Below are 13,527 nucleotides of genomic sequence, written 5' to 3' on the forward strand. Positions count from 1 at the left end.
CTGCTGGAGGCAAGGTCACTGCAATACATCCTGCAGAACTTGAGATGACCTAGGGCAGAGTAGCCCCAGATATTCAGTGCCTCTCTTTTGGTCATCTATTTTTTTTCTTCCCCAAATTTTATCACCCCCTTCATTTTTACTAACCATAAGTAAAGCTAAATAATCTTGATAGCACTCCAATATTATCCTTATAGGATGCACTTTAAAAATTCCTATACTAAATCAATTTTCCTACAACTTGATTTAATTTGCTGAGAATTCTTCATGAAATTTTTGCTCAATAAATTTATTTTTTTCATTTTTAAAAACAGCATTGAAGCATGTAGTAGACATCAAAATTGGAATCTAGCCATTCCTTGATTGACAGACTTTAGGTTGTTTGCAGTTATTTTTTCTTTCTGTCATTATTAAAAAATAAACGATGTAAGAAAAAACCTTGTCTTTTTAATCTGATATACTAATCCTTTTATTTCTGAAATAAATATATAAGGGGTCTTTCATGATGTAATAATCAAATGATGTGTTGTTGGCTAAGGTTTTTACACATATACAGAATAATTTGCAAAGCCATTGAATTGTGATTTTTTGCCAGTAATACTCTCTTTTGTACTTTCCATGATAGGTTACTAAAGTTCACTAACATATCACCTGTGTGTATGTACAATGATGAAATTGCAATATGGCAATAATCGATGTGTGATATCAGCTATGTGATATCATAGTTACAACATGATTGGCCCTCAAACATCACTCACTTTTCTGAAGAAAATCTAAAATATTTCGGATTATACTGAACAGTACAATTGTCTCTACTAGATGCAACCTACATTTTCTCATCATAATTGTAGTGTTGAATGGTTTCAAAAGAATCCTGATGACTGAAATGTAAATCCTTTATTTGTACATACATAATTCTCTTCCAAATTATAATGTTAAGATTTGTTTTGATTAATTATTTTCACACCATATGCAATTAATGACTTGATAAACCACAAACTTTTTTTGTGTAAATGACCTGCATTATACTTTCATTAATATATAAATCACAATAGTTACAAAAGGAACGTATGAAAAGATTGCATAAATTTGACCCCAAGGTTTCTAAAAATCCACAAGTTTGATTTCCTAAATCAGCTCAGTAATGAATTCCAATTGATATGGACAGAGTACAGGGGAATATGTGTGGCAATGGATTTTAAGGGTGTGGGAAAATGATGGGAGGAATATAAGGCTGTATCAGGCTGAATTTCTTGATACAGGCCCACTAAGCAGAGATTCTGTGTTCAATGTTGTAGCTCAAGGGGTTAGAAAAGGTATTAACAGTTTGTTTGGATGGTTGCTTGAAACATGGATCAAAAGTGACAAATGCTACACGAAATTGAAAAACTAGAACTGCCCTGGTAAAATGGAGATGAGAGGATTCAGAGCCTTAGAGAGATTGGAATGTTAGAGTGGATTTATCATGCAAAGTCTGCTCTTACACCCCAGGAATTTCCAGAGGATTCACCTTTTACCAGAATAGTGAAAAATAAATTTGTGAGACTAGCACCATCCTCCCTGAAAAGCTCTGTGGTTGCACTTCTCTGTAGGTCAGATATTACTGTAGGAACTGCTGTCAGAGCTGCAATCCTTAAACACAATGTGGATGACCAGATCCCGAGTTGGCAGAAGCCAAGTGGCAGCACTTAATCACCAAAGACAGAGTAGATTTGGCTGTTATAACAGAGAGCAACTCAAAATACGCATCAAAATTATATGACTCACAGAGATTTATGGAATTGGCTAGTAAATTATGGTGTACCAAGAAATACAATTGAAGGACAGTCTATGAAATTCTTGTTTGATCTGTATAAACAAAAGAGTTCTAGTTCAAGTGAACAGAAGTCTAACCTGAATTACAAAAAAACAGAGTCACGGCCCCTTAATCAATTTCCAGACTTGAGACAGACCCAGAGCCTCTTGAATGAAAGGGAGACCAGGCCACTTTTGGGGAAGAACCTTGTTTCACTGCCACAAATTTATACTGTTAATCTTCCTCCAAGCCTTCCTCAAGGTGACCAATGGCATTTCACCAGGGTAACTGTGCATTGGGGAAAAGGAAATTATCAGATACTTTGGGATCATTAGACACTGGTTCAGAAGAGATATTAGTTCCAGGGGACTGAAAAGTTCACTCTGGTCCACCAGTCAGAGTGGGGGCTTATGGATTCCAGGTGATCAATGGAGTTTTAGCTCAGGTCCAGCTCACAGTGGGTCTAGTGGGACCCCAGACCCATTTTGTAGTTATTTCCCCAGTTCCAGAATGTATAATTGGTATAGACATAATGAGCAACTGGCAGAATCCCAACATTGGCTCTCTAACTTGTGCAGTGAGAGCTATTATGGTGGGAAAGGCCAAGTGGAAACCACTAGAACTGTCCCTACTGAGCAGAATAATACATCATAAGCAATACCTGATTCCTGGAGAGATTGCAGAGATTATTGCCACTCTTAAGTACTTGAAGGATGCAAGGGTGGTGATTTCCACCACATGCCCACTCAACTCTCATATTTGTCTTGTGCAGAAAACAGATGAGTCTTGGAGGAGGACAGTGGATTATCATAAACTCAACCAGGTGGTAGCTCCAATTGCAGCAGCAAATCAACATATTGTGGCATCATTGCTTGAGCAAATCAATACATTCCCTGGTGCCTGGTATGCAGCTCTTGACCTGGCAAATGCTTTTTTTCACAATAACTATTAGTAAGGAACACCAGAAACAGTTTGGTTTCAGCTGGCAAAGTCAGTGATATACTTTCACTGTCCTACCTCAGGAGGGTATCAACTCTCCAGTCCTATGTCATAGTCTTGCTGGCAGGGACCTTGATCATTTTTCCTTCCCACAAGACATCACACTGGTCCATTATATTGATGATATCATGTTGATTGGACCTAGTGAGCAAGAAGTAGCAATTACTCTAGACTTACTGGTAAGGCATTTCCATGTGAGAAGCTGAGAGATAAATCCAGCAATAATACAGGGGTCTCCCATCTCAGTGAAATTTCTAGGTGTCCAGTGGTGTGAGGCATGTTGGAATATTTCTTCTAATGCGAAGAATAAATTGCTGCATCTGGCCCATCCTATAGATAAAAAAGAGGAACAATGCCTAGTTGGTGTCTTTAGATCTTGGCAACAACATATTCCTCATTTGGGTGTGCTACTCCAGCCTATGTATCAAGTGACCAGAAAAGTTGTTAATTTGGAGTAGGACCTGAAAAAGAGGAGGCTCTGCAACAGGTCCAGTCTACTGTAAAAGCTGTTCTGCAACTTGGGCCATATGATCTAGCAGATCCAATGGTGTTGGAAGTGTCAGTGGCAAATAGAGGTGCTGTCTGGAGCTTTTGGCAGCCCCCTATAGGAGAATCACAATGCAGACCCTTAGGATTTTGGAGCAAAGCCTTACCATGTGCTGCAGGTAACTACTCTCCTTTTGAGAAACAGCTTTTGGCCTGCTATTTAGTAAAGATTGAATGCTTTACCATGGGACACAAAGTTACCATGAGACCTGAGTTGCCTATCATGAGCTGGGTGTTGTCTGACCCACCAAGCCATAAAGTTGGGCATGAGCAACTGCACTCCATTGTAAAATGGAAATGGTATATATGAGATAGGGCCAAAGCAGCTTTGGAAGGCATAGGTAAGTTACATGAAGAAGTGGCCCAAATGCCCATGGTTTATACTCCTGTTACATTACTTTCTCTTTCACAGATCAGAACTGTGGCCTCTTTGAGAGTTCCTCACAGGGAATTGACTGAGGAAGAGAAAACTCGGGCCTAGTTTGCAGATAGTTCACCACGATATGCAAATACCAACCGAAAGTGCACAGCTGCAGGAGTAAACCCCTTTCTGGGGTGTCCTTGAAGGACAGTGGTGAGGGTAAATCTTCCCAGTGGGCAGAAATTCGAGCAGTGTACATGGCTGTTCATTTTGCTTAGAAGGAAAACTGGCCATAAATGTGATGCATACTGACTGATAGGATGTTGCTAATGGTTGGATGGATGGTCAGGGACTTAGAAAGACCATAATTGGAAAATTGGTGACTAAGAATTCTGGGGAAGAAGTATGTGTATAGACCTTTCTGATTGGGTAAAAACATGAAGATATTTGTGTCCCACATGAATGCGCACCAGAGGGTGACTTCAGCAGATTATGGTTTTAATAATCATGTGGATAAGATGACCCATTCTGTGGATACCAGTCAGTCTCTTTCCCCAGCCACTCCTGTTATTACCCAATGGGCTCATGAACAAAGTGGTCATGGTGGTAGGGATGGAGGTTATGCATGGGCTCAGCAACATGGACTTCCACTCACTAAGGCTGATTTGGCTACAGTCACTGTTGAATGCCCAATCTGCCAGCAGCAGAGGCCCACACTGAGCCCCATATGGCACCATTCCCTGAGGTGACCAGCCAGCTAAATGGTGGGAGGTTGATTACATTGGACCACTCCCTCCATGGAAGGGGCAGTGATGTGTTCTAACTGGAATAGACACATACTCTGGATATAGGCTTCTTTCCCTGCACAATTACCATCCATGTGCTTACATAATGCCTTATCCTTGGTCATAGTATTCCACAGATCATTGCTTCTGATCAAGGAACACACATCACAGCAAATTAAATGTGGGAATGGGCACATGCTCATGAAATTCTCTGGTCTCGTCATGTTCCCCATTATCCAGAAGCAGCTGGATTGATAGAATGGTGAAATAGCCTTTTGAAAACTCAATTACAGTGCCAACTGGATGGAAATACTTTGAAAGACTGGGATAATTTTCTCCAGGAAGCTGTATATTCTCTGAATCAGCATCTGCTATATGGTGCTGTTTCTCCCATAGTCTGTATTCATGGGTCCAAAAACCAAGGGATGCAAATGGGAGTGGTACCACTCACTATTACCCCTAGTGATCTACTAGGAAAATTTTTACTACCTGTCCCTGTGACCCTGAGCTCTGCTTGTCTACAGGTTATAAGTTCAAAACAGGGAGTACTTCCTCCAGGAGAAACAACAATGATTCTATTGAACTGGAAGTTAAGACTGCCACCTGGCCACTTTAGGCTATTTATGCCACTGGATAAACAAGCTGAAAAGGGAGTTACATTATTGTCTGGGGTGGTTGACCCTCAGGGGGAAGTAGAACTGCAACTACATAATGGGGGTAAAGAAGAATTTTCTTGAAATATAGGAGATCCCCCAGGATGTCTTTTAGTACTACCATGCCCTGTGATTAAAATCAATGGAAAATTGCAACAACCCAATTCAGGCAGGACTACCAGTGGCTCTGAAACTTCAGGAATGAAGGTTTGGGTCACCCCATCAGGCAAAGAACCATGGCCAGCTGAACTGCTTCTGAGGGTAAAGGGAACATGGAATGGGCAGTGGAAGGTCAAAGCATGAATTTCAACCACGTGATCAGTTACAGAAACAAGGAAGGTCATGCTGTTTTGTTCATGTTATAATATTTGAGTTGTAAGATATGAAGTTTAAGAATGAATATTACCCAAGGATTTGCACCCTTTTCCGGAGAGATTTTAGGTGTTTCCAGTTGTATGCAGGACTGTTGAGTATTGTTAGGTGAAAGAAAAAATGTGTGTTTTATTGTTTTTTATTCAGAAATTAGGTATGGTTTAAGGTGGCATGTATAGCTGCCAAGTTGACAAGGGGTGGACTGTCGTGGTCAGGTTCATGTGTTAACTTGGCCAAGTGGTGGTACCTCAGTTGGGCAAGTGCTGGCCTGTCTGTTGTGATGAAGACATTTCATAGAATTAAATTATGATCATCTCAGCTACATCCACAGCTGATTCCATGTGTAATTGACCAAAGTAGAGTGTCTTCTGCAATGAGTAATGCTTAATCTGATCACTGGAAGCCTATTAAGGAGAATTCAAAGGAGACAGGCTCTACCTGTTTCAGCTGATGAGCCCCTCCTGTGGAGTTCATCCAAACCCTCCATCAGAATCGTCTGCTTCACAGCCTGCCCCATGGATTCTGGACTCTGTGTTCCCAAGGTCATGAAAGACACTTTTATAAGTATTATATTTGTGAGTGTTCCCTGTTGATTCTGGTTCTCTAGAGAACCCTAACTAACACACACTTTTAAGCTAAAGATCAAATTTTAATAATCATAGAATTATTTCTACTAAAAATGTTTGTTCTTAGAACAAACAAGCCTGGATCCAGCCACTTAATATACAAACAAGATCCCCTTATGTATAACCTTAGATCTGCTTTCACAGAATAGATGTAAAACCTCAAGTATAGACAAACAAGCTTGTAAAAGAACAATGTTTAAGAATTTACAATGACGATTTCAAGATTTACTATAAAACTACAGTAACAAAATAGTATATTTTATAAAGATAGATATGTAGAACAATGTTACAGGATTAGAGAGTCTAAACATGTCCAAATATTTGTTATATATAAATAATCTGCAAAATCAATAATAAAAAGACAACCCATTAAAATAGACAAAACACTTGAATATATACTTCACGGAAAAAGAAACAAATGGCCAAAAAAACACATTTAAAAAGATGTAGCGTCCTATGTCACCAGAGAAATGCTATTACAGCATCAATGAAATATCACACATACCAACTAGATTAGCTAAAATTTCAAGTAATGACATTATCAATTACCAATTGCTATTTGTAGTTTCTGGAATCATCAAGCATTGTTGGTTGGAGTAGGATGTCATACATCCATTTCAGAAAGCAATTTGGCAGTTTCTAATAAAGTTACCATATGTCTCTCATATGTATCAGAAATCTCCTCCTTGAGTTTTATGTAAGAGGAATGAAAACATATGTGCAGAAAAATATTTGTGTCTTAATGCTCATGTTAGTTTAGTCATAATGATCTAAATTTGAAATAGTCTAATGGCCTTTTAAAGAAAAATATATATTAAACTTTGGCATATTCATAAAATCAAATCCATTCAACAACTAAATGGAATTAACTGCTGGTGCATCCAATCACAGGGATGAATTTCAATAGCGTTGAGTCAAGCAAAAGAAACAAGGCTTTATTTATATAATGATCTAGGATAGTTGCAATTAGTCTCTTGTGATAGAAATCATATTAGTTGTGGCCTGGGATATCATGTGGAGGATTATTTGCAAAGAGAGATCTGGAAACTTTCTGGGGTGATCAAAATGCTCTCTTGATTAGAAACAGATGCTTTCATTTGCCAAATCTCATACATGAACACTTACAATCTGTGCAATTCACTATGTGTAAATTGTACATTAATTTTTGAAGAAACCATTGCAAGGTAACACTTTACTTATTATTTTATTTTTCTTCTCAGAAGCTTGTCCCAAATTTCTATGTAAGATATACAAACCAAGTTTTAAAGGCAATATTTTACTAAATATTTATCTCTAAATTTTACTGAATAAATTTCTGAGATGTAGATTTAATTCAATTATAATATTTTGTCATACAGAAAAATGCTCTCATGAAGATTTTAGTTAATATATTTTAATAACTTGATCACATCTGTATAATTGAACTCCAAAGTGTGTCATCTGCTTAATGAAAATATATGTCTTTCCAAATGCATTTTGGACCTTAGGAAAGAGATTTGGAATAACTACGTTTCTCTGTTCATGGCACATCATCATCAGTAGGCATGGCAAAGTGCATCTCTCCTAAAATTTATTCAAAATTATGAACCTTAAATACTACAAATTTAGTCTGTTAGTCCCCCTTTGACATTGATTTCTAGTTTCTGAACACATGAGGCCACTAATACAAATTGGTGGGCAAATTTCTTTCATGTAAGATGCCACCTCTCATCTAAAGTGGAATAGCCTCAAGTGATTTATATGAGTAAAAACATGAAGGACATGAGATGGGAATATCCATCCAGTGTGTGGCTAGTAGGGTAGCATGACAAAAACATGATATGGATCTGAGTAAAGAATGTGTTGAAAGTGAGACCAAAATATAATGTAATTATTTTCAATAATAGCTCAGAGTGTATATTTTACCTACTTAGAAAGCTTTGGTTATTGTTATTTGCCTACAAGCCAATCTGAGAGAATTAAAACATAGAGACTGGAAAGGATCTTACAATACCAATGAAATTGTTAATGAAAGATTGACTTAGGGAAGTAAATGAGGGGGATGCATTGGATGGGAAAAAGCAAAGCTTTGAAAAGAAATCAGAATATAATCCACCATAGATGTTTGTAAAATAAATTAGATAAATATTATAGTTGTGATTTAAAATGGTGATTTAAAAAGTCTTAATATTACATTTTCAAATGAAGTTAGTAAGTCAGCAACATTCTAGACCTCAGGAGACAGAGTAGAAATATTCATACTGGCTGTTAGTTGAAAAGTTTGCCAATCAAGGGAAAGGTGAGAATATGAAGGATGAAGGGAGAGTATTAAAAATTACAAATAAAAAAAGGCAAAATAAGAAAGATGCTTGAGAGGGAACACTGAAGTCAGACCCAATGTTTTGGGATAAAAGGGCATGCTAGGATTATAAAAGTGCAAGAATGGTCCTCAGTGGAAAGAGCAACAGATTTAAGGGGAACTTATGACTTTTGTGTTACAAATTGCAAGCAATGTAAAACAAATAAAACTTGATACAGTTTAAATAAATGTATCCTCATTGAGATTGGTGTTTCTCAAGAATGTGCATCCTAAACACATCATTATGTTCCAGACTTAATATTAACTTGTCCAAACAATTATTTAAATGTCTCATAAGCATCTAAAGCTCAGCATGTTCAAAATCTCATTTTGATCAAACTCACTTGTGTTAGTTTCCAGACTGCTAAAACAAATACCATACAATGGATTGGCTTAAAAATAGGAATTTTTGATGTTCAGTTTTGGGGCTAGGAGAAATCCAAAATTCAAGCCCCAGTAAAGTATTATTTTATTCCCAGAAACATGTTCTGTGGCTGGTTACTGATGATCCTTGGTCTCTGGCTTTTTTGTCACATGGGAATACATATGTGATGTCTTATCTTTCCTTCTCCAGTTTCAATGACTTCTGGCTTCTTCTCCTCTATGCAGCTTTCTCTCTCTCTCTCTCTCTCTCTCTCTCTCTCTCTCTCTCTCTCTCTCTCTCTCTCTCTCTCTCTGTAATCTGGATTAAAGACCAATATGATTAAGTTGGGCTGTACCATAGTTGAAGTAACATCTGGAGAAGATCTTATTTACAGTAAGATCCCCACATTCAACAGAATGGTGACTAAGATCAAAAATATGTACAAACTTGAGTACACGATTCAGTCAGCCACAGTACCTTAGCCATTCATTCCCTTTATATTCAAAGATATTAGAAAGGCAGACCTGAATTTGCACTTAGAATTTTAATATTACTAGTTATGTGACCTTAGACAATTTATACATAATTGACATCTGTAAATAAAATCTCATTCACTTCTTGGTTCTGTTTGCTTAAAGTAAGCAGAATTATTTGTGTAAGTGCCTAGTAGATAGTTGAAACCAGCCCGGATTTGCCCCTATTACTTAAAATTGATAAACTTTTGAAAGCTCAATGTCTCTTTCATTATGCTTAACATTTATGTATCATATATGATTTAACAAACAATTAGACCTATTATCACTGAACATTGTTCCAAGCATTTCATAAATATAATCATGTAATCCTCAAAAAACAACCCAAGGAGTTGGGTCCTATTATTTTCCAGAATTAGAAACACACAGAATTTAAGTCTGCTGTCCAAGGTGACACAGTTTATAAGTGAAAGAAATAGCAAACTTAGGCAGTCTTGTTCCAGTATTCAGAGTGTTAATAAAAACATGTTACTAACTTTTCTTGGGATACACACATGCATGTGTGTATCTGTGTTTATGTTCCAATATGATTTTTATAGTTTATAAAGAACATTGTGACTCCTCAAATTATGTTGACTTTCCAAAACTGGCCTTGTCTCTTGCAGAAAATGTTATGATCTATTAAAGAAACTCATATTTTCAGTTGGAAAATAGTTATAGGAAATGTAAGCAAGAGAAAACGTGATTTATTCATCTGATTTCCTTTAATAAAGACTTTTTATTTTTATTTTCTTAATTTCAACATCTTTAAATCTTCACAACATTTATCCAAGGTTTCTTGCAGGCTTCCTTCACCTCTTTGTTCCTTAGACTATAGATTAGGGAGTTCAACATGGGGATCACCACTGTATAAAATCCAGAGCCATTTTATCTGTGTCCAGGGGATTTGGGCAGTAGGTACATAAAGATCATTGTGCAATAGGAAATAGGTACAGCCACCACGTGGGCACCACGGGTGGAGATGGACTTATGTTGCCCCAGGGTAGATCAGATTCTGAGGATGGTGGCAATGATAAAGATGTAGGAAATGAGGACAATTGAAAAATAGATAATACCAAATCCAGCAAAGGCAAAGACAAGAATTTCCTTCATGCATGTGTCTGAATAGGAAAGAGCTAAGATGAGGAGGGGAGGTCATCACAATAAAAATGGTTAATTATATTTGGGCCACACTAAGCTAGACAGAAAGTGATAATGTTATGGAATAGGGCAGCCAGAAAGCTATATGTATATGGAATGGCCACTAATTGAAAGAAGACCCTTTTTGACATCAGTACCAAGTAATGCAAGGGGTTACAGATAGCTACATAGGGATCATAGGCCATGGAAGCTAAAAGGAAACACTCAGTGATAATGAAGGTGAGAAAGCAGCCCAGTTGTGTTGAACAAACATGGAAAGGAATTGTGTCATATTCCAGAATAAAATTCATCATCACCTTCAGTGCTATGGTAGAGGACTAAGAACTGGTCAACACAGGACAATTGGCTGAAGAAACAGTAAATAGGAATATAGAATTGAGAGTCAGTCTTGATTAAGAAACTCAATCCAATGTTCCCCAGAACTGTGACCAGGCAGATAACTAAAAATACCAAAAAAACATGGAGCCTGAAGCTCTGGCTAATCTGTGATTCCCTTGAGAATGAATTCTGTGACATAAGTGATATTAACTTCAGCCATTTATTCCAGGGTATTTTGCTGCAATTGAATAAAAGTAGCACATCTGGGTGGGCCACGGTGGCTCAGCAGGTAAGAGTGCTTGCCTGCCATGCCCGAGGACCCGGGTTTGATTCCCAGTGCCTGCCCATGTAAAAAAAAAAAAAAGTAGCACATCTCATGGTTTATGCCAACTGAAGATAGATGATTGCTAATGTTTTTGTCACTTTGTATTAGTCATCATTTGAGCAACACTGGATCTTTCCTCTCTAATTTCATGCCATTCTTGTTCCAAGGAAGACAATCTTTTATTTTCAATATCATCTTAAGAGTTATTTTGTTATATAATTTTTGAAAATAAAGGAGCATATTGGTTTAAAGTTAAATATCATCTGGATGAAACCATACGATAGTTTGGTGATGTCACTATCTTTGCTGCTGCTGTATTTTCTATCCATATATTAATATGACAGCATAAAAATATGTAACTCATAAATAGAACCATATTGTATTCCCCTGTTTTAACTTTTGTGTATGGCAACATCCTTGAAATATTAAAATAAAGCAATTTTGTACGTGCATGTCAAACACTTAACTATATTCCATCTCCCATTTACACGGAACTTATGCTATAGAAGTTAAGAGAAAATTGTTCAGAGATATGAGGTAAAATCCAATTTTATGTATGTAAGAATTAAAGACACAGATTTTTTTCCCAATTCAAAATTCACCATATTTTTGTGTTTATTGACAAATATGTTAACAAATCAAGTAGTTTATCAAATAGATTTTCACTCTAAAATATGTTTAGTACATCTTTACCCATAAATATTTGTCAATATATTTCTAGAGCTTAAAGTACCTAAATCATTTGTGCCACTAGATTTTACTTTTAGCAACATATCCTAAAGAAATATTTAGCTTTAAACAAAATTTTATGGAAAAGTAAATAAGTAGATGGAGCTCCTGATGCATGTTTCACAATAGTTGTATTTATATTTCTACCAGTCCTAAAAAGGAAGGTTTTTCTCATTATTCCTAATGCTGGCCTCCTTGAATTGTATTATTGCTCCTTGATTTATTTTCCACAAAGTAGAATGAAAAAATATTAACAACAGGAAGAGTCTAGAGAGATCATCAGTTCTAATCCTTTCATATTTCAGATTTAATTTATTAGTATTGCTATTATTATATCTGTTATAATTGAATGCTGTACTTATCAGGCACTGTATTTACTGCAATATATGAATTACTTCATGATATATAAAGTCCCACTAATCCTTCATTCCTGATTAACAATTTAAAAATAAAAAGCAAAAATAGGCTTTTGTGTATTGTTGCACAGAGAGGATGGAGGAGAACAGGTGCGACTGTGTATGTTTCACAGCAAAGCCTGTATTCCCAATCAATATGCTAAATTGCCCAAAGCTGGAGTAACTTTCTCCTTCAGCCCTAATTGCCAAGATAGAACATTAGGACTGGGAGATGTATCCATTTTCCATAGCATCAAGCAAAGCTTAGAAAGACAAAGATGAAAGCTACAGTGTACAATAATTGCTAAGTTTTCCATTTAGATTGCCACATTAAATGGCAGCATTCTAAATTTTAAAAAGTTAAGTATCAAATGCTGCCCACTTTAGTAAAATAATCATTGCATTCAAGAATATTCAGAACTAAAGGTTATCTTGCTTGCATTTGGGGCTTGAATATATTTAACTTTTCCTCACAGTCTTTTATTTCAATTCTGGTTATGACATTATGATTTGAACACAGCTGAGAATAATTATAAAGTTACCAAATGATGTTAACACAATGTAGACCAGTTTCTTTGAAAGATAGAGGCAGGGTAAGAAGTTTATTCATAAGATGTCATTATTTCTTTACTTAAAATATAAACAATCCATAGATTAAAGTTTCTTCATTACATTTGTCCAACTTGAGGATATATTGTGGCTCTAAGAACATGTCAAAACAAAGCACAGGGAAACATTTAGAAGGAAAAATTTATCAATGAGAATACTTACTATGGTAGATAGTTATTATGAAATAGACAGTTAAACTGGAGTTTGAATACTAAATTTAATAAACTAAAAATCATAGAAACAAAATCTGTTAAATTACTCATAAAATATAACATATATCATCCTACATTTATTATGCAATTCTCTCAATTTGTCTACATTTTTTAAAGCAATTTTTCTTCACGGCTTGCAATTTGTTTCTCTAGGATGTTCTGAAGAACCATCATCCCAAATTCCATAAATTTTTCCATCATTTACACACCTCTGTCAATTTTGAAGGGAAATCCTTAAAATCACGGGTATAGATTCTTCTTATATTACTTCAATAAGCATTGATAGTTCTTGCTTTTTTGCATGCTGCCTAAAGAAAGCTGCAACTCAACCTCTACTGCACACTGGAATCATCTGGAGAGGATTTAATAAACCAATGTACAGGTATACTCCATACAATTTAAACTTTGAAAGAGGAACTAGGAGTGGGCA

At 36.3% G+C, this 13,527-nt stretch overlaps 1 pseudogene; it reads right to left on the reverse strand.

Moving 5' to 3' along the window:
* Positions 1-10,093: 10,093 nt before the first annotated feature.
* Positions 10,094-11,047, reverse strand: LOC143679178 (olfactory receptor 8U3-like; annotated as a pseudogene).
* Positions 11,048-13,527: the final 2,480 nt, after the last annotated feature.

Source organism: Tamandua tetradactyla, chromosome 4 (assembly GCF_023851605.1).
Source record: "Tamandua tetradactyla isolate mTamTet1 chromosome 4, mTamTet1.pri, whole genome shotgun sequence".
In the NCBI taxonomy this organism is placed as follows: domain Eukaryota; kingdom Metazoa; phylum Chordata; class Mammalia; order Pilosa; family Myrmecophagidae; genus Tamandua; species Tamandua tetradactyla.